General features: G+C 36.6%; 1 pseudogene across 1 annotated transcript; it reads left to right on the top strand.

Annotated features, from left to right (window-relative positions):
* The first annotated feature begins 66 nt into the window (after window positions 1-66).
* LOC309659586 lies at window positions 67-9,549 on the top strand (annotated as a pseudogene). Its single transcript has 3 exons — window positions 67-228; window positions 4,762-4,828; window positions 9,381-9,549. The product of its transcript is annotated as an uncharacterized misc_RNA (transcript).
* The last annotated feature ends 13,976 nt before the right edge of the window (window positions 9,550-23,525 follow it).

The following is a 23,525-nucleotide window of genomic DNA, read 5'->3' as shown; positions in this document are numbered from 1 at the left end:
GTAGACGACACACACACTTCAGAAACATCCTCTTGCAACCCACCTGAATCCACTTCCCTTGACAACATGTGTGGCAACTACTACGGCAACTCTTGTGGCTATGGCCATGCATTTAGTCCCTATTACAGCTGTGGATATGGGACTCGCTATGGCTGTGGCTATGGCTCAGGATACGGCTGTGGATATGGCTCCCCTTATGGCTGTGTTTATGGACCAGGATACGGCTGTGGATATGACACTGGCTACTGCTGCTACTGGCCAGTTTGCTACTGGAGATGTTATTCTTCTTGCTGCTAAAACATCACCATCCAAACCTCGTGTGTTCCTGAAATGACACATCTAAAGATAATGAGATTCAAGGATCTATAACCCATGATTTCTATATCCAGGAAACTACATGCCTAACAGAGGCTTTGACCTCCAACTATCTATTGTTAGATTGACATCTTTGTGGCTTGAGGTTCCATGATAGCGTCTGCTTATTGTCTGAAAGGTAGCCTTTAACTTCCTTAAACTCTGATTCCCTGTTATGACTGTGTTGATGATCCTAACATCCTCCAGTTGGGGAAATCACTTATTCTCAATAAAAATGGTGCATTGTTTCTAACAAACCTTTGTGTACTTGCTTGTGAATTAGTCATTTTTTGAGATATTATGGCTTCTGTTGAAAGTTGGGCTAATATCTTGTCTGAAACTTGAGTTCTTCCTTGATATAATACAAGCATTTCTTCTTACATTTGCACCAGAAAAAATGTCTTCTCCTCCTATTTCTTGTTTCTGACATACTCAGGCGCTCATACACCCAGGCACAAATCTCACAGTATTTCACTACTGTGCTTTGCAGATCCAACTTTGTCTAGGTTGGAGCTGGAGGGGAAAGAGGAGGGGGAATGACACTTTATTCAGGATGTTAATGCAGAGTCCAAGGTAGAGAAGAGGTGCCCTGAGTGCTTAAAGGAATTGAAGAGATATTTTCCAGAATTAATGAGGAATTAAAATTAGACATAGGTATGGAAAACACGAGAATAAAGAACTAAGCGACAGATAAGTGAGAATCAACATATTCTCTTATATCACCTGCTTTTGATGGAAGTGAAAATGTATTTGTTTTCATATATCGTGGTTGAGGAAATTGATTTCGGTCACTTAATTGACAAATAGTTTTGAGTAGTTTAGAAAGGGCCTCATCTTAGAGAAGACAAAGTAGGAAAATTATAGGCAAGTTCCTTGCTCTCACAGTGTTTATATTCTAGTACGTTAAGATAGAAAAACAAAGAGTAAAAAACAATTAAGATAATTTCAAACTGACAGTTGGGAGGGGGGAATAAAAGCGCTTTATGGGAAAGAGAGTAAGGATCGAAGTATCAGAGGGATAGTTCAGGGAGGTATTTTGAAGTTGTGATGAGCTGATGCCAATGGCAAAGGAAGATTAGAAAGGGCAGTAGCAAGTGTAAAGTGGGAAAAGAAGTCCGTGAAGTTTTGGCAGAATATGATTTATTAGGCATGTATGAGTTAACTTATATACCCAGAAAAGAGTCTTCATGAACTCTTAACATACTTTCAATGTCATAAGTGTTGTGACTCCTTAGTTAAAGAACATCTGAGACACTCAGCTTTACAGAAGTGAGAAAATGGGGATAATATTTACAAATATCCTATAAGTTATATGTGCCACACAAATGGTTGACTTCATATGCTTATTGGAGAAATATTTGAGGGTAAATTATGTGCCAGGCTCTGTTCTCAGAGCTGATTATGCAGTGATGTACCGAATAGATATGGTTTCTGTTGTTTTGCATCAATATCTAGATGTTTGAATGGAAAGGTATTCGAAGCAATGTAAGAAAGATAGAAGAATTCTCACTAACCCATGGGTATTGTGGATAGAAAGTGTGTGTTGGCAGGGTATTGAAAAGTAACGTGTGTATCCCAGGTAATTTGTGAAGTAAAATTGATAGTTTTGAATTTAAAAGATGACAGAAAAGGAAAGAAACTGAAGAATAACAAAAATTGGAGTGGAGATACATTTTCTTTATGCTTATTGTGGTGGATTAAGCATAGCAGAGTGATCACATTAGAGCAGAGACCAATATCAGAAAAAAATAGGTAAAAAGATTTCTCAACTGAAAGAAAATTTTCTAAGCATGAATATTCTCAGAATATGAAATCAGCAACTTCGTGAAAATTCCTGTTGAAGGCACTCTATCGACTACTGGATCATAGCTCATTTTTTGTTGTTGAAATGTGGGATTCCAGTAGAAGGAATCACCTTCCAGAGTTTATCCTCCCTTCCAACTTGGATTTCATAATTGTTACTATAAAAAGTTACTTTAATTTTGATCAGAAAGGAAAGAGGAGAAATAACAGCTGATACCACAGACACACAAAACTTCATAAGCAATACTACGAGCAGTTATATGCCAACAAATTGGACAGCCTAGAAGAAACAGCTGAATTTCTAGAAACATACAGAATGACTAGACTGAATCAAGAAGAAACAGAAAATTTGAACAGATTGATCACTAGAACTGAAGTCGAATCTGTAATTTGAAAAACTCCCAGCAAACAAAAGTCCAGGACCAGAGAGCTTCACAGGGGAATTCTATCAAACATAAAAAGAAGAACTTATACCAATCCTTCTCAAAATGTTCCAAAAAACTGAAGATGAGCAAACACTCCCAAATTCATTCGACAAGGCCACCATTACCCTGATAGCAAAACCAGACAAAGAGATTATGGAAAAAAGAAAATTATAGTCCAATATCTTCGATGAACAACAGATGCAAAAGTCCTCAACAGAATATTAGCAAACCAAATCCATAATACAAAAAACGATCATACGCCATGATCAAGTTGGATTTATTCCAGGGGCACAAGGATGGATTAGCATGTGCAAATCAATCAATGTGATACACCACAGCCACAAAAAGAAAGACAAAAATCACATGATCACATCAATAGATGCAGAAAAAGCATTTGAAAAAATTCAACTTCGATTCATGATAAAAATCCTTGCCAAAGTGGCTGTAGAGGGAAAATACATTATCATAATAAAGGCCATTTACAACAAACCAACAGCCAACATAATACTCAATGGTGAAAAGGTGAAAGCCTTCCTCCTCAATTCAGGAACCAGACAACGATGATGACTCTCGCCACTTCTGCTTAAATTGGAAGTTCTAGCCGCAGCAGTCATAAGAAAAAGAAATTAAATGTATGCAGATTGGAAAGGAAGAGGTAACACCGTTACTATTTGCAGAGGAAATGGTACTTCATAGAGAGAACTCTACAGTCTCCACCCAAAAACCTTTAGAACCAATTAACAAAATCAGTAGGTTGCATGATACTAGATCAATATACAGAAATCTGTTGTGTTTCTGTACACAAATGAGGAAATGTTAGAAAGAGAAAGTAAAACGAATCCCATTTAAAACTGCATCAAAAATTACCTAGGAAGAAACTTAAACAAGGAGGTGAAATACCTATACTCTGAAAACTATAAAATTAGATGAAGGAAATTGAAATTGATATAAAGAAAAGGAAATATATCCTGTGTCCTCAGATTTGAAGAATTAATATTATAAAAATGGCCATACCTCCGAAAGAAATCTACAGATTTAATGCAATCCCTATCAAAATACCTGTGACATTTTTCACAGCACTAGAACAAATATTTTTAAAATTAACATTACTACGACGAATAATCTTTAAACAACCCTAAAATTCATAGAAAAACTATTTCTAAAACTAGGACAACAAAAGACCCCCAGTTTTCAAAGCATTCTTCATAATAAAGGACAAAGCTAGAGGTTCAACCCTACCAGACTTCAGACTATACTACAGTGTGGTATTTGCTCCAAAACAGACACATAGGTAAGTGGAACAGAAGACAGAGCCCAGAAAGAATCCCACACACTTATGATCAATTAATCTATGACAAAAGAGGCAGGAATATACAAAGAAAAAAGACAGTCACTTCAACAAGTGGTGCTGGGAAAACTGGTCAGCCATGTATATAACAGTGAGAGTAGAACATTCCCTCACACCATATACAAAAACAAACTCAAAATGGGCTAAAGACCTAAATGTAAGACCTGAAAATATAAAACTCTTAGAAGAAAACATAGGCAGGACACTCTTTGACATAAATTGTAGCATTACTTTTTTGGATCTGTATCCCAAGGCCAAAGATATAAAAGCAAAAATAAACAAATGGGATATAATTACACTTAAAGGTTTTGCACAGCAAAGGAAGCAGTTGAGAAGATAAAAAGACAACCTAGGAAATGTGAGAAAATATTTGCAAATGATGTGACTGACTAGGTGTTAATGTCCAAAGTATACAAACATCTCATACAACTCAAAGGCAAAAAAAAAAACAACCCAACCAAAAAATCAGTTATTGGGCACGTGATTCTACTGAGACAATTCTTCAGCAGAACAAATTAAAATGATGCTCTTTAAATAAAACTGGAGTATTCAAACTAACGAGCTCATTTTAAAGGAACTATTACTGATCGTCACCCGTGACTGGCATATAATGGTTGCTTGCATATTTGTTGCCTATGTCAGGGAATGAATGGTATGCTCTGCCAATTACTGGCGGTATATAAAGGTCCATGGGAAGTAGACGACACACACACTTCAGAAACATCCTCTTGCAACCCACCTGAATCCACTTCCCTTGACAACATGTGTGGCAACTACTACGGCAACTCTTGTGGCTATGGCCATGCATTTAGTCCCTATTACAGCTGTGGATATGGGACTCGCTATGGCTGTGGCTATGGCTCAGGAAACGGCTGTGGATATGGCTCCCCTTATGGCTGTGTTTATGGACCAGGATACGGCTGTGGATATGACACTGGCTACTGCTGCTACTGGCCAGTTTGCTACTGGAGATGTTATTCTTCTTGCTGCTAAAACATCACCATCCAAACCTCGTGTGTTCCTGAAATGACACATCTAAAGATAATGAGATTCAAGGATCTATAACCCATGATTTCTATATCCAGGAAACTACATGCCTAACAGAGGCTTTGACCTCCAACTATCTATTGTTAGATTGACATCTTTGTGGCTTGAGGTTCCATGATAGCGTCTGCTTATTGTCTGAAAGGTAGCCTTTAACTTCCTTAAACTCTGATTCCCTGTTATGACTGTGTTGATGATCCTAACATCCTCCAGTTGGGGAAATCACTTATTCTCAATAAAAATGGTGCATTGTTTCTAACAAACCTTTGTGTACTTGCTTGTGAATTAGTCATTTTTTGAGATATTATGGCTTCTGTTGAAAGTTGGGCTAATATCTTGTCTGAAACTTGAGTTCTTCCTTGATATAATACAAGCATTTCTTCTTACATTTGCACCAGAAAAAATGTCTTCTCCTCCTATTTCTTGTTTCTGACATACTCAGGCGCTCATACACCCAGGCACAAATCTCACAGTATTTCACTACTGTGCTTTGCAGATCCAACTTTGTCTAGGTTGGAGCTGGAGGGGAAAGAGGAGGGGGAATGACACTTTATTCAGGATGTTAATGCAGAGTCCAAGGTAGAGAAGAGGTGCCCTGAGTGCTTAAAGGAATTGAAGAGATATTTTCCAGAATTAATGAGGAATTAAAATTAGACATAGGTATGGAAAACACGAGAATAAAGAACTAAGCGACAGATAAGTGAGAATCAACATATTCTCTTATATCACCTGCTTTTGATGGAAGTGAAAATGTATTTGTTTTCATATATCGTGGTTGAGGAAATTGATTTCGGTCACTTAATTGACAAATAGTTTTGAGTAGTTTAGAAAGGGCCTCATCTTAGAGAAGACAAAGTAGGAAAATTATAGGCAAGTTCCTTGCTCTCACAGTGTTTATATTCTAGTACGTTAAGATAGAAAAACAAAGAGTAAAAAACAATTAAGATAATTTCAAACTGACAGTTGGGAGGGGGGAATAAAAGCGCTTTATGGGAAAGAGAGTAAGGATCGAAGTATCAGAGGGATAGTTCAGGGAGGTATTTTGAAGTTGTGATGAGCTGATGCCAATGGCAAAGGAAGATTAGAAAGGGCAGTAGCAAGTGTAAAGTGGGAAAAGAAGTCCGTGAAGTTTTGGCAGAATATGATTTATTAGGCATGTATGAGTTAACTTATATACCCAGAAAAGAGTCTTCATGAACTCTTAACATACTTTCAATGTCATAAGTGTTGTGACTCCTTAGTTAAAGAACATCTGAGACACTCAGCTTTACAGAAGTGAGAAAATGGGGATAATATTTACAAATATCCTATAAGTTATATGTGCCACACAAATGGTTGACTTCATATGCTTATTGGAGAAATATTTGAGGGTAAATTATGTGCCAGGCTCTGTTCTCAGAGCTGATTATGCAGTGATGTACCGAATAGATATGGTTTCTGTTGTTTTGCATCAATATCTAGATGTTTGAATGGAAAGGTATTCGAAGCAATGTAAGAAAGATAGAAGAATTCTCACTAACCCATGGGTATTGTGGATAGAAAGTGTGTGTTGGCAGGGTATTGAAAAGTAACGTGTGTATCCCAGGTAATTTGTGAAGTAAAATTGATAGTTTTGAATTTAAAAGATGACAGAAAAGGAAAGAAACTGAAGAATAACAAAAATTGGAGTGGAGATACATTTTCTTTATGCTTATTGTGGTGGATTAAGCATAGCAGAGTGATCACATTAGAGCAGAGACCAATATCAGAAAAAAATAGGTAAAAAGATTTCTCAACTGAAAGAAAATTTTCTAAGCATGAATATTCTCAGAATATGAAATCAGCAACTTCGTGAAAATTCCTGTTGAAGGCACTCTATCGACTACTGGATCATAGCTCATTTTTTGTTGTTGAAATGTGGGATTCCAGTAGAAGGAATCACCTTCCAGAGTTTATCCTCCCTTCCAACTTGGATTTCATAATTGTTACTATAAAAAGTTACTTTAATTTTGATCAGAAAGGAAAGAGGAGAAATAACAGCTGATACCACAGACACACAAAACTTCATAAGCAATACTACGAGCAGTTATATGCCAACAAATTGGACAGCCTAGAAGAAACAGCTGAATTTCTAGAAACATACAGAATGACTAGACTGAATCAAGAAGAAACAGAAAATTTGAACAGATTGATCACTAGAACTGAAGTCGAATCTGTAATTTGAAAAACTCCCAGCAAACAAAAGTCCAGGACCAGAGAGCTTCACAGGGGAATTCTATCAAACATAAAAAGAAGAACTTATACCAATCCTTCTCAAAATGTTCCAAAAAACTGAAGATGAGCAAACACTCCCAAATTCATTCGACAAGGCCACCATTACCCTGATAGCAAAACCAGACAAAGAGATTATGGAAAAAAGAAAATTATAGTCCAATATCTTCGATGAACAACAGATGCAAAAGTCCTCAACAGAATATTAGCAAACCAAATCCATAATACAAAAAACGATCATACGCCATGATCAAGTTGGATTTATTCCAGGGGCACAAGGATGGATTAGCATGTGCAAATCAATCAATGTGATACACCACAGCCACAAAAAGAAAGACAAAAATCACATGATCACATCAATAGATGCAGAAAAAGCATTTGAAAAAATTCAACTTCGATTCATGATAAAAATCCTTGCCAAAGTGGCTGTAGAGGGAAAATACATTATCATAATAAAGGCCATTTACAACAAACCAACAGCCAACATAATACTCAATGGTGAAAAGGTGAAAGCCTTCCTCCTCAATTCAGGAACCAGACAACGATGATGACTCTCGCCACTTCTGCTTAAATTGGAAGTTCTAGCCGCAGCAGTCATAAGAAAAAGAAATTAAATGTATGCAGATTGGAAAGGAAGAGGTAACACCGTTACTATTTGCAGAGGAAATGGTACTTCATAGAGAGAACTCTACAGTCTCCACCCAAAAACCTTTAGAACCAATTAACAAAATCAGTAGGTTGCATGATACTAGATCAATATACAGAAATCTGTTGTGTTTCTGTACACAAATGAGGAAATGTTAGAAAGAGAAAGTAAAACGAATCCCATTTAAAACTGCATCAAAAATTACCTAGGAAGAAACTTAAACAAGGAGGTGAAATACCTATACTCTGAAAACTATAAAATTAGATGAAGGAAATTGAAATTGATATAAAGAAAAGGAAATATATCCTGTGTCCTCAGATTTGAAGAATTAATATTATAAAAATGGCCATACCTCCGAATGAAATCTACAGATTTAATGCAATCCCTATCAAAATACCTGTGACATTTTTCACAGCACTAGAACAAATATTTTTAAAATTAACATTACTACGACGAATAATCTTTAAACAACCCTAAAATTCATAGAAAAACTATTTCTAAAACTAGGACAACAAAAGACCCCCAGTTTTCAAAGCATTCTTCATAATAAAGGACAAAGCTAGAGGTTCAACCCTACCAGACTTCAGACTATACTACAGTGTGGTATTTGCTCCAAAACAGACACATAGGTAAGTGGAACAGAAGACAGAGCCCAGAAAGAATCCCACACACTTATGATCAATTAATCTATGACAAAAGAGGCAGGAATATACAAAGAAAAAAGACAGTCACTTCAACAAGTGGTGCTGGGAAAACTGGTCAGCCATGTATATAACAGTGAGAGTAGAACATTCCCTCACACCATATACAAAAACAAACTCAAAATGGGCTAAAGACCTAAATGTAAGACCTGAAAATATAAAACTCTTAGAAGAAAACATAGGCAGGACACTCTTTGACATAAATTGTAGCATTACTTTTTTGGATCTGTATCCCAAGGCCAAAGATATAAAAGCAAAAATAAACAAATGGGATATAATTACACTTAAAGGTTTTGCACAGCAAAGGAAGCAGTTGAGAAGATAAAAAGACAACCTAGGAAATGTGAGAAAATATTTGCAAATGATGTGACTGACTAGGTGTTAATGTCCAAAGTATACAAACATCTCATACAACTCAAAGGCAAAAAAAAAAACAACCCAACCAAAAAATCAGTTATTGGGCACGTGATTCTACTGAGACAATTCTTCAGCAGAACAAATTAAAATGATGCTCTTTAAATAAAACTGGAGTATTCAAACTAACGAGCTCATTTTAAAGGAACTATTACTGATCGTCACCCGTGACTGGCATATAATGGTTGCTTGCATATTTGTTGCCTATGTCAGGGAATGAATGGTATGCTCTGCCAATTACTGGCGGTATATAAAGGTCCATGGGAAGTAGACGACACACACACTTCAGAAACATCCTCTTGCAACCCACCTGAATCCACTTCCCTTGACAACATGTGTGGCAACTACTACGGCAACTCTTGTGGCTATGGCCATGCATTTAGTCCCTATTACAGCTGTGGATATGGGACTCGCTATGGCTGTGGCTATGGCTCAGGATACGGCTGTGGATATGGCTCCCCTTATGGCTGTGTTTATGGACCAGGATACGGCTGTGGATATGACACTGGCTACTGCTGCTACTGGCCAGTTTGCTACTGGAGATGTTATTCTTCTTGCTGCTAAAACATCACCATCCAAACCTCGTGTGTTCCTGAAATGACACATCTAAAGATAATGAGATTCAAGGATCTATAACCCATGATTTCTATATCCAGGAAACTACATGCCTAACAGAGGCTTTGACCTCCAACTATCTATTGTTAGATTGACATCTTTGTGGCTTGAGGTTCCATGATAGCGTCTGCTTATTGTCTGAAAGGTAGCCTTTAACTTCCTTAAACTCTGATTCCCTGTTATGACTGTGTTGATGATCCTAACATCCTCCAGTTGGGGAAATCACTTATTCTCAATAAAAATGGTGCATTGTTTCTAACAAACCTTTGTGTACTTGCTTGTGAATTAGTCATTTTTTGAGATATTATGGCTTCTGTTGAAAGTTGGGCTAATATCTTGTCTGAAACTTGAGTTCTTCCTTGATATAATACAAGCATTTCTTCTTACATTTGCACCAGAAAAAATGTCTTCTCCTCCTATTTCTTGTTTCTGACATACTCAGGCGCTCATACACCCAGGCACAAATCTCACAGTATTTCCCTACTGTGCTTTGCAGATCCAACTTTGTCTAGGTTGGAGCTGGAGGGGAAAGAGGAGGGGGAATGACACTTTATTCAGGATGTTAATGCAGAGTCCAAGGTAGAGAAGAGGTGCCCTGAGTGCTTAAAGGAATTGAAGAGATATTTTCCAGAATTAATGAGGAATTAAAATTAGACATAGGTATGGAAAACACGAGAATAAAGAACTAAGCGACAGATAAGTGAGAATCAACATATTCTCTTATATCACCTGCTTTTGATGGAAGTGAAAATGTATTTGTTTTCATATATCGTGGTTGAGGAAATTGATTTCGGTCACTTAATTGACAAATAGTTTTGAGTAGTTTAGAAAGGGCCTCATCTTAGAGAAGACAAAGTAGGAAAATTATAGGCAAGTTCCTTGCTCTCACAGTGTTTATATTCTAGTACGTTAAGATAGAAAAACAAAGAGTAAAAAACAATTAAGATAATTTCAAACTGACAGTTGGGAGGGGGGAATAAAAGCGCTTTATGGGAAAGAGAGTAAGGATCGAAGTATCAGAGGGATAGTTCAGGGAGGTATTTTGAAGTTGTGATGAGCTGATGCCAATGGCAAAGGAAGATTAGAAAGGGCAGTAGCAAGTGTAAAGTGGGAAAAGAAGTCCGTGAAGTTTTGGCAGAATATGATTTATTAGGCATGTATGAGTTAACTTATATACCCAGAAAAGAGTCTTCATGAACTCTTAACATACTTTCAATGTCATAAGTGTTGTGACTCCTTAGTTAAAGAACATCTGAGACACTCAGCTTTACAGAAGTGAGAAAATGGGGATAATATTTACAAATATCCTATAAGTTATATGTGCCACACAAATGGTTGACTTCATATGCTTATTGGAGAAATATTTGAGGGTAAATTATGTGCCAGGCTCTGTTCTCAGAGCTGATTATGCAGTGATGTACCGAATAGATATGGTTTCTGTTGTTTTGCATCAATATCTAGATGTTTGAATGGAAAGGTATTCGAAGCAATGTAAGAAAGATAGAAGAATTCTCACTAACCCATGGGTATTATGGATAGAAAGTGTGTGTTGGCAGGGTATTGAAAAGTAACGTGTGTATCCCAGGTAATTTGTGAAGTAAAATTGATAGTTTTGAATTTAAAAGATGACAGAAAAGGAAAGAAACTGAAGAATAACAAAAATTGGAGTGGAGATACATTTTCTTTATGCTTATTGTGGTGGATTAAGCATAGCAGAGTGATCACATTAGAGCAGAGACCAATATCAGAAAAAAATAGGTAAAAAGATTTCTCAACTGAAAGAAAATTTTCTAAGCATGAATATTCTCAGAATATGAAATCAGCAACTTCGTGAAAATTCCTGTTGAAGGCACTCTATCGACTACTGGATCATAGCTCATTTTTTGTTGTTGAAATGTGGGATTCCAGTAGAAGGAATCACCTTCCAGAGTTTATCCTCCCTTCCAACTTGGATTTCATAATTGTTACTATAAAAAGTTACTTTAATTTTGATCAGAAAGGAAAGAGGAGAAATAACAGCTGATACCACAGACACACAAAACTTCATAAGCAATACTACGAGCAGTTATATGCCAACAAATTGTACAGCCTAGAAGAAACAGCTGAATTTCTAGAAACATACAGAATGACTAGACTGAATCAAGAAGAAACAGAAAATTTGAACAGATTGATCACTAGAAGTGAAGTCGAATCTGTAATTTGAAAAACTCCCAGCAAACAAAAGTCCAGGACCAGAGAGCTACACAGGGGAATTCTATCAAACATAAAAAGAAGAACTTATACCAATCCTTCTCAAAATGTTCCAAAAAACTGAAGATGAGCAAACACTCCCAAATTCATTCGACAAGGCCACCATTACCCTGATAGCAAAACCAGACAAAGAGATTATAGAAAAAAGAAAATTATAGTCCAATATCTTCGATGAACAACAGATGCAAAAGTCCTCAACAGAATATTAGCAAACCAAATCCATAATACAAAAAACGATCATACGCCATGATCAAGTTGGATTTATTCCAGGGGTACAAGGATGGATTAGCATGTGCAAATCAATCAATGTGATACACCACAGCCACAAAAAGAAAGACAAAAATCACATGATCACATCAATAGATGCAGAAAAAGCATTTGAAAAAATTCAACTTCGATTCATGATAAAAATCCTTGCCAAAGTGGCTGTAGAGGGAAAATACATTATCATAATAAAGGCCATTTACAACAAACCAACAGCCAACATAATACTCAATGGTGAAAAGGTGAAAGCCTTCCTCCTCAATTCAGGAACCAGACAACGATGATGAGTCTCGCCACTTCTGCTTAAATTGGAAGTTCTAGCCGCAGCAGTCATAAGAAAAAGAAATTAAATGTATGCAGATTGGAAAGGAAGAGGTAACACCGTTACTATTTGCAGAGGAAATGGTACTTCATAGAGAGAACTCTACAGTCTCCACCCAAAAACCTTTAGAACCAATTAACAAAATCAGTAGGTTGCATGATACTAGATCAATATACAGAAATCTGTTGTGTTTCTGTACACAAATGAGGAAATGTTAGAAAGAGAAAGTAAAACGAATCCCATTTAAAACTGCATCAAAAATTACCTAGGAAGAAACTTAAACAAGGAGGTGAAATACCTATACTCTGAAAACTATAAAATTAGATGAAGGAAATTGAAATTGATATAAAGAAAAGGAAATATATCCTGTGTCCTCAGATTTGAAGAATTAATATTATAAAAATGGCCATACCTCCGAATGAAATCTACAGATTTAATGCAATCCCTATCAAAATACCTGTGACATTTTTCACAGCACTAGAACAAATATTTTTAAAATTAACATTACTACGACGAATAATCTTTAAACAACCCTAAAATTCATAGAAAAACTATTTCTAAAACTAGGACAACAAAAGACCCCCAGTTTTCAAAGCATTCTTCATAATAAAGGACAAAGCTAGAGGTTCAACCCTACCAGACTTCAGACTATACTACAGTGTGGTATTTGCTCCAAAACAGACACATAGGTAAGTGGAACAGAAGACAGAGCCCAGAAAGAATCCCACACACTTATGATCAATTAATCTATGACAAAAGAGGCAGGAATATACAAAGAAAAAAGACAGTCACTTCAACAAGTGGTGCTGGGAAAACTGGTCAGCCATGTATATAACAGTGAGAGTAGAACATTCCCTCACACCATATACAAAAACAAACTCAAAATGGGCTAAAGACCTAAATGTAAGACCTGAAAATATAAAACTCTTAGAAGAAAACATAGGCAGGACACTCTTTGACATAAATTGTAGCATTACTTTTTTGGATCTGTATCCCAAGGCCAAAGATATAAAAGCAAAAATAAACAAATGGGATATAATTACACTTAAAGGTTTTGCACAGCAAAGGAAGCAGTTGAGAAGATAAAAAGACAACCTAGGAAATGTGAGAAAATATTTGCAAATGATGTGACTGACTAGGTGTTAATGTCCAAAGTATACAAACATCTCATACAACTCAAAGGCAAAAAAAAAAACAACCCAACCAAAAAATCAGTTATTGGGCACGTGATTCTACTGAGACAATTCTTCAGCGGAACAAATTAAAATGATGCTCTTTAAATAAAACTGGAGTATTCAAACTAACGAGCTCATTTTAAAGGAACTATTACTGATCGTCACCCGTGACTGGCATATAATGGTTGCTTGCATATTTGTTGCCTATGTCAGGGAATGAATGGTATGCTCTGCCAATTACTGGCGGTATATAAAGGTCCATGGGAAGTAGACGACACACACACTTCAGAAACATCCTCTTGCAACCCACCTGAATCCACTTCCCTTGACAACATGTGTGGCAACTACTACGGCAACTCTTGTGGCTATGGCCATGCATTTAGTCCCTATTACAGCTGTGGATATGGGACTCGCTATGGCTGTGGCTATGGCTCAGGATACGGCTGTGGATATGGCTCCCCTTATGGCTGTGTTTATGGACCAGGATACGGCTGTGGATATGACACTGGCTACTGCTGCTACTGGCCAGTTTGCTACTGGAGATGTTATTCTTCTTGCTGCTAAAACATCACCATCCAAACCTCGTGTGTTCCTGAAATGACACATCTAAAGATAATGAGATTCAAGGATCTATAACCCATGATTTCTATATCCAGGAAACTACATGCCTAACAGAGGCTTTGACCTCCAACTATCTATTGTTAGATTGACATCTTTGTGGCTTGAGGTTCCATGATAGCGTCTGCTTATTGTCTGAAAGGTAGCCTTTAACTTCCTTAAACTCTGATTCCCTGTTATGACTGTGTTGATGATCCTAACATCCTCCAGTTGGGGAAATCACTTATTCTCAATAAAAATGGTGCATTGTTTCTAACAAACCTTTGTGTACTTGCTTGTGAATTAGTCATTTTTTGAGATATTATGGCTTCTGTTGAAAGTTGGGCTAATATCTTGTCTGAAACTTGAGTTCTTCCTTGATATAATACAAGCATTTCTTCTTACATTTGCACCAGAAAAAATGTCTTCTCCTCCTATTTCTTGTTTCTGACATACTCAGGCGCTCATACACCCAGGCACAAATCTCACAGTATTTCACTACTGTGCTTTGCAGATCCAACTTTGTCTAGGTTGGAGCTGGAGGGGAAAGAGGAGGGGGAATGACACTTTATTCAGGATGTTAATGCAGAGTCCAAGGTAGAGAAGAGGTGCCCTGAGTGCTTAAAGGAATTGAAGAGATATTTTCCAGAATTAATGAGGAATTAAAATTAGACATAGGTATGGAAAACACGAGAATAAAGAACTAAGCGACAGATAAGTGAGAATCAACATATTCTCTTATATCACCTGCTTTTGATGGAAGTGAAAATGTATTTGTTTTCATATATCGTGGTTGAGGAAATTGATTTCGGTCACTTAATTGACAAATAGTTTTGAGTAGTTTAGAAAGGGCCTCATCTTAGAGAAGACAAAGTAGGAAAATTATAGGCAAGTTCCTTGCTCTCACAGTGTTTATATTCTAGTACGTTAAGATAGAAAAACAAAGAGTAAAAAACAATTAAGATAATTTCAAACTGACAGTTGGGAGGGGGGAATAAAAGCGCTTTATGGGAAAGAGAGTAAGGATCGAAGTATCAGAGGGATAGTTCAGGGAGGTATTTTGAAGTTGTGATGAGCTGATGCCAATGGCAAAGGAAGATTAGAAAGGGCAGTAGCAAGTGTAAAGTGGGAAAAGAAGTCCGTGAAGTTTTGGCAGAATATGATTTATTAGGCATGTATGAGTTAACTTATATACCCAGAAAAGAGTCTTCATGAACTCTTAACATACTTTCAATGTCATAAGTGTTGTGACTCCTTAGTTAAAGAACATCTGAGACACTCAGCTTTACAGAAGTGAGAAAATGGGGATAATATTTACAAATATCCTATAAGTTATATGTGCCACACAAATGGTTGACTTCATATGCTTATTGGAGAAATATTTGAGGGTAAATTATGTGCCAGGCTCTGTTCTCAGAGCTGATTATGCAGTGATGTACCGAATAGATATGGTTTCTGTTGTTTTGCATCAATATCTAGATGTTTGAATGGAAAGGTATTCGAAGCAATGTAAGAAAGATAGAAGAATTCTCACTAACCCATGGGTATTGTGGATAGAAAGTGTGTGTTGGCAGGGTATTGAAAAGTAACGTGTGTATCCCAGGTAATTTGTGAAGTAAAATTGATAGTTTTGAATTTAAAAGATGACAGAAAAGGAAAGAAACTGAAGAATAACAAAAATTGGAGTGGAGATACATTTTCTTTATGCTTATTGTGGTGGATTAAGCATAGCAGAGTGATCACATTAGAGCAGAGACCAATATCAGAAAAAAATAGGTAAAAAGATTTCTCAACTGAAAGAAAATTTTCTAAGCATGAATATTCTCAGAATATGAAATCAGCAACTTCGTGAAAATTCCTGTTGAAGGCACTCTATCGACTACTGGATCATAGCTCATTTTTTGTTGTTGAAATGTGGGATTCCAGTAGAAGGAATCACCTTCCAGAGTTTATCCTCCCTTCCAACTTGGATTTCATAATTGTTACTATAAAAAGTTACTTTAATTTTGATCAGAAAGGAAAGAGGAGAAATAACAGCTGATACCACAGACACACAAAACTTCATAAGCAATACTACGAGCAGTTATATGCCAACAAATTGGACAGCCTAGAAGAAACAGCTGAATTTCTAGAAACATACAGAATGACTAGACTGAATCAAGAAGAAACAGAAAATTTGAACAGATTGATCACTAGAACTGAAGTCGAATCTGTAATTTGAAAAACTCCCAGCAAACAAAAGTCCAGGACCAGAGAGCTTCACAGGGGAATTCTATCAAACATAAAAAGAAGAACTTATACCAATCCTTCTCAAAATGTTCCAAAAAACTGAAGATGAGCAAACACTCCCAAATTCATTCGACAAGGCCACCATTACCCTGATAGCAAAACCAGACAAAGAGATTATGGAAAAAAGAAAATTATAGTCCAATATCTTCGATGAACAACAGATGCAAAAGTCCTCAACAGAATATTAGCAAACCAAATCCATAATACAAAAAACGATCATACGCCATGATCAAGTTGGATTTATTCCAGGGGCACAAGGATGGATTAGCATGTGCAAATCAATCAATGTGATACACCACAGCCACAAAAAGAAAGACAAAAATCACATGATCACATCAATAGATGCAGAAAAAGCATTTGAAAAAATTCAACTTCGATTCATGATAAAAATCCTTGCCAAAGTGGCTGTAGAGGGAAAATACATTATCATAATAAAGGCCATTTACAACAAACCAACAGCCAACATAATACTCAATGGTGAAAAGGTGAAAGCCTTCCTCCTCAATTCAGGAACCAGACAACGATGATGACTCTCGCCACTTCTGCTTAAATTGGAAGTTCTAGCCGCAGCAGTCATAAGAAAAAGAAATTAAATGTATGCAGATTGGAAAGGAAGAGGTAACACCGTTACTATTTGCAGAGGAAATGGTACTTCATAGAGAGAACTCTACAGTCTCCACCCAAAAACCTTTAGAACCAATTAACAAAATCAGTAGGTTGCATGATACTAGATCAATATACAGAAATCTGTTGTGTTTCTGTACACAAATGAGGAAATGTTAGAAAGAGAAAGTAAAACGAATCCCATTTAAAACTGCATCAAAAATTACCTAGGAAGAAACTTAAACAAGGAGGTGAAATACCTATACTCTGAAAACTATAAAATTAGATGAAGGAAATTGAAATTGATATAAAGAAAAGGAAATATATCCTGTGTCCTCAGATTTGAAGAATTAATATTATAAAAATGGCCATACCTCCGAATGAAATCTACAGATTTAATGCAATCCCTATCAAAATACCTGTGACATTTTTCACAGCACTAGAACAAATATTTTTAAAATTAACATTACTACGACGAATAATCTTTAAACAACCCTAAAATTCATAGAAAAACTATTTCTAAAACTAGGACAACAAAAGACCCCCAGTTTTCAAAGCATTCTTCATAATAAAGGACAAAGCTAGAGGTTCAACCCTACCAGACTTCAGACTATACTACAGTGTGGTATTTGCTCCAAAACAGACACATAGGTAAGTGGAACAGAAGACAGAGCCCAGAAAGAATCCCACACACTTATGATCAATTAATCTATGACAAAAGAGGCAGGAATATACAAAGAAAAAAGACAGTCACTTCAACAAGTGGTGCTGGGAAAACTGGTCAGCCATGTATATAACAGTGAGAGTAGAACATTCCCTCACACCATATACAAAAACAAAGTCAAAATGGGCTAAAGACCTAAATGTAAGACCTGAAAATATAAAACTCTTAGAAGAAAACATAGGCAGGACACTCTTTGACATAAATTGTAGCATTACTTTTTTGGATCTGTATCCCAAGGCCAAAGATATAAAAGCAAAAATAAACAAATGGGATATAATTACACTTAAAGGTTTTGCACAGCAAAGGAAGCAGTTGAGAAGATAAAAAGACAACCTAGGAAATGTGAGAAAATATTTGCAAATGATGTGACTGACTAGGTGTTAATGTCCAAAGTATACAAACATCTCATACAACTCAAAGGCAAAAAAAAAAACAACCCAACCAAAAAATCAGTTATTGGGCACGTGATTCTACTGAGACAATTCTTCAGCAGAACAAATTAAAATGATGCTCTTTAAATAAAACTGGAGTATTCAAACTAACGAGCTCATTTTAAAGGAACTATTACTGATCGTCACCCGTGACTGGCATATAATGGTTGCTTGCATATTTGTTGCCTATGTCAGGGAATGAATGGTATGCTCTGCCAATTACTGGCGGTATATAAAGGTCCATGGGAAGTAGACGACACACACACTTCAGAAACATCCTCTTGCAACCCACCTGAATCCACTTCCCTTGACAACATGTGTGGCAACTACTACGGCAACTCTTGTGGCTATGGCCATGCATTTAGTCCCTATTACAGCTGTGGATATGGGACTCGCTATGGCTGTGGCTATGGCTCAGGATACGGCTGTGGATATGGCTCCCCTTATGGCTGTGTTTATGGACCAGGATACGGCTGTGGATATGACACTGGCTACTGCTGCTACTGGCCAGTTTGCTACTGGAGATGTTATTCTTCTTGCTGCTAAAACATCACCATCCAAACCTCGTGTGTTCCTGAAATGACACATCTAAAGATAATGAGATTCAAGGATCTATAACCCATGATTTCTATATCCAGGAAACTACATGCCTAACAGAGGCTTTGACCTCCAACTATCTATTGTTAGATTGACATCTTTGTGGCTTGAGGTTCCATGATAGCGTCTGCTTATTGTCTGAAAGGTAGCCTTTAACTTCCTTAAACTCTGATTCCCTGTTATGACTGTGTTGATGATCCTAACATCCTCCAGTTGGGGAAATCACTTATTCTCAATAAAAATGGTGCATTGTTTCTAACAAACCTTTGTGTACTTGCTTGTGAATTAGTCATTTTTTGAGATATTATGGCTTCTGTTGAAAGTTGGGCTAATATCTTGTCTGAAACTTGAGTTCTTCCTTGATATAATACAAGCATTTCTTCTTACATTTGCACCAGAAAAAATGTCTTCTCCTCCTATTTCTTGTTTCTGACATACTCAGGCGCTCATACACCCAGGCACAAATCTCACAGTATTTCACTACTGTGCTTTGCAGATCCAACTTTGTCTAGGTTGGAGCTGGAGGGGAAAGAGGAGGGGGAATGACACTTTATTCAGGATGTTAATGCAGAGTCCAAGGTAGAGAAGAGGTGCCCTGAGTGCTTAAAGGAATTGAAGAGATATTTTCCAGAATTAATGAGGAATTAAAATTAGACATAGGTATGGAAAACACGAGAATAAAGAACTAAGCGACAGATAAGTGAGAATCAACATATTCTCTTATATCACCTGCTTTTGATGGAAGTGAAAATGTATTTGTTTTCATATATCGTGGTTGAGGAAATTGATTTCGGTCACTTAATTGACAAATAGTTTTGAGTAGTTTAGAAAGGGCCTCATCTTAGAGAAGACAAAGTAGGAAAATTATAGGCAAGTTCCTTGCTCTCACAGTGTTTATATTCTAGTACGTTAAGATAGAAAAACAAAGAGTAAAAAACAATTAAGATAATTTCAAACTGACAGTTGGGAGGGGGGAATAAAAGCGCTTTATGGGAAAGAGAGTAAGGATCGAAGTATCAGAGGGATAGTTCAGGGAGGTATTTTGAAGTTGTGATGAGCTGATGCCAATGGCAAAGGAAGATTAGAAAGGGCAGTAGCAAGTGTAAAGTGGGAAAAGAAGTCCGTGAAGTTTTGGCAGAATATGATTTATTAGGCATGTATGAGTTAACTTATATACCCAGAAAAGAGTCTTCATGAACTCTTAACATACTTTCAATGTCATAAGTGTTGTGACTCCTTAGTTAAAGAACATCTGAGACACTCAGCTTTACAGAAGTGAGAAAATGGGGATAATATTTACAAATATCCTATAAGTTATATGTGCCACACAAATGGTTGACTTCATATGCTTATTGGAGAAATATTTGAGGGTAAATTATGTGCCAGGCTCTGTTCTCAGAGCTGATTATGCAGTGATGTACCGAATAGATATGGTTTCTGTTGTTTTGCATCAATATCTAGATGTTTGAATGGAAAGGTATTCGAAGCAATGTAAGAAAGATAGAAGAATTTTCACTAACCCATGGGTATTGTGGATAGAAAGTGTGTGTTGGCAGGGTATTGAAAAGTAACGTGTGTATCCCAGGTAATTTGTGAAGTAAAATTGATAGTTTTGAATTTAAAAGATGACAGAAAAGGAAAGAAACTGAAGAATAACAAAAATTGGAGTGGAGATACATTTTCTTTATGCTTATTGTGGTGGATTAAGCATAGCAGAGTGATCACATTAGAGCAGAGACCAATATCGGAAAAAAATAGGTAAAAAGATTTCTCAACTGAAAGAAAATTTTCTAAGCATGAATATTCTCAGAATATGAAATCAGCAACTTCGTGAAAATTCCTGTTGAAGGCACTCTATCGACTACTGGATCATAGCTCATTTTTTGTTGTTGAAATGTGGGATTCCAGTAGAAGGAATCACCTTCCAGAGTTTATCCTCCCTTCCAACTTGGATTTCATAATTGTTACTATAAAAAGTTACTTTAATTTTGATCAGAAAGGAAAGAGGAGAAATAACAGCTGATACCACAGACACACAAAACTTCATAAGCAATACTACGAGCAGTTATATGCCAACAAATTGGACAGCCTAGAAGAAACAGCTGAATTTCTAGAAACATACAGAATGACTAGACTGAATCAAGAAGAAACAGAAAATTTGAACAGATTGATCACTAGAAGTGAAGTCGAATCTGTAATTTGAAAAACTCCCAGCAAACAAAAGTCCAGGACCAGAGAGCTACACAGGGGAATTCTATCAAACATAAAAAGAAGAACTTATACCAATCCTTCTCAAAATGTTCCAAAAAACTGAAGATGAGCAAACACTCCCAAATTCATTCGACAAGGCCACCATTACCCTGATAGCAAAACCAGACAAAGAGATTATAGAAAAAAGAAAATTATAGTCCAATATCTTCGATGAACAACAGATGCAAAAGTCCTCAACAGAATATTAGCAAACCAAATCCATAATACAAAAAACGATCATACGCCATGATCAAGTTGGATTTATTCCAGGGGCACAAGGATGGATTAGCATGTGCAAATCAATCAATGTGATACACCACAGCCACAAAAAGAAAGACAAAAATCACATGATCACATCAATAGATGCAGAAAAAGCATTTGAAAAAATTCAACTTCGATTCATGATAAAAATCCTTGCCAAAGTGGCTGTAGAGGGAAAATACATTATCATAATAAAGGCCATTTACAACAAACCAACAGCCAACATAATACTCAATGGTGAAAAGGTGAAAGCCTTCCTCCTCAATTCAGGAACCAGACAACGATGATGACTCTCGCCACTTCTGCTTAAATTGGAAGTTCTAGCCGCAGCAGTCATAAGAAAAAGAAATTAAATGTATGCAGATTGGAAAGGAAGAGGTAACACCGTTACTATTTGCAGAGGAAATGGTACTTCATAGAGAGAACTCTACAGTCTCCACCCAAAAACCTTTAGAACCAATTAACAAAATCAGTAGGTTGCATGATACTAGATCAATATACAGAAATCTGTTGTGTTTCTGTACACAAATGAGGAAATGTTAGAAAGAGAAAGTAAAACGAATCCCATTTAAAACTGCATCAAAAATTACCTAGGAAGAAACTTAAACAAGGAGGTGAAATACCTATACTCTGAAAACTATAAAATTAGATGAAGGAAATTGAAATTGATATAAAGAAAAGGAAATATATCCTGTGTCCTCAGATTTGAAGAATTAATATTATAAAAATGGCCATACCTCCGAATGAAATCTACAGATTTAATGCAATCCCTATCAAAATACCTGTGACATTTTTCACAGCACTAGAACAAATATTTTTAAAATTAACATTACTACGACGAATAATCTTTAAACAACCCTAAAATTCATAGAAAAACTATTTCTAAAACTAGGACAACAAAAGACCCCCAGTTTTCAAAGCATTCTTCATAATAAAGGACAAAGCTAGAGGTTCAACCCTACCAGACTTCAGACTATACTACAGTGTGGTATTTGCTCCAAAACAGACACATAGGTAAGTGGAACAGAAGACAGAGCCCAGAAAGAATCCCACACACTTATGATCAATTAATCTATGACAAAAGAGGCAGGAATATACAAAGAAAAAAGACAGTCACTTCAACAAGTGGTGCTGGGAAAACTGGTCAGCCATGTATATAACAGTGAGAGTAGAACATTCCCTCACACCATATACAAAAACAAACTCAAAATGGGCTAAAGACCTAAATGTAAGACCTGAAAATATAAAACTCTTAGAAGAAAACATAGGCAGGACACTCTTTGACATAAATTGTAGCATTACTTTTTTGGATCTGTATCCCAAGGCCAAAGATATAAAAGCAAAAATAAACAAATGGGATATAATTACACTTAAAGGTTTTGCACAGCAAAGGAAGCAGTTGAGAAGATAAAAAGACAACCTAGGAAATGTGAGAAAATATTTGCAAATGATGTGACTGACTAGGTGTTAATGTCCAAAGTATACAAACATCTCATACAACTCAAAGGCAAAAAAAAAAACAACCCAACCAAAAAATCAGTTATTGGGCCCGTGATTCTACTGAGACAATTCTTCAGCGGAACAAATTAAAATGATGCTCTTTAAATAAAACTGGAGTATTCAAACTAACGAGCTCATTTTAAAGGAACTATTACTGATCGTCACCCGTGACTGGCATATAATGGTTGCTTGCATATTTGTTGCCTATGTCAGGGAATGAATGGTATGCTCTGCCAATTACTGGCGGTATATAAAGGTCCATGGGAAGTAGACGACACACACACTTCAGAAACATCCTCTTGCAACCCACCTGAATCCACTTCCCTTGACAACATGTGTGGCAACTACTACGGCAACTCTTGTGGCTATGGCCATGCATTTAGTCCCTATTACACCTGTGGATATGGGACTCGCTATGGCTGTGGCTATGGCTCAGGATACGGCTGTGGATATGGCTCCCCTTATGGCTGTGTTTATGGACCAGGATACGGCTGTGGATATGACACTGGCTACTGCTGCTACTGGCCAGTTTGCTACTGGAGATGTTATTCTTCTTGCTGCTAAAACATCACCATCCAAACCTCGTGTGTTCCTGAAATGACACATCTAAAGATAATGAGATTCAAGGATCTATAACCCATGATTTCTATATCCAGGAAACT

Source organism: Balaenoptera physalus (genome assembly GCF_965194825.1).
Source record: "Balaenoptera physalus genome assembly, chromosome: 4".
NCBI classification, from domain to species: Eukaryota; Metazoa; Chordata; class Mammalia; order Artiodactyla; family Balaenopteridae; genus Balaenoptera; species Balaenoptera physalus.
This window is presented reverse-complemented; position numbering and strand designations above follow the sequence as displayed.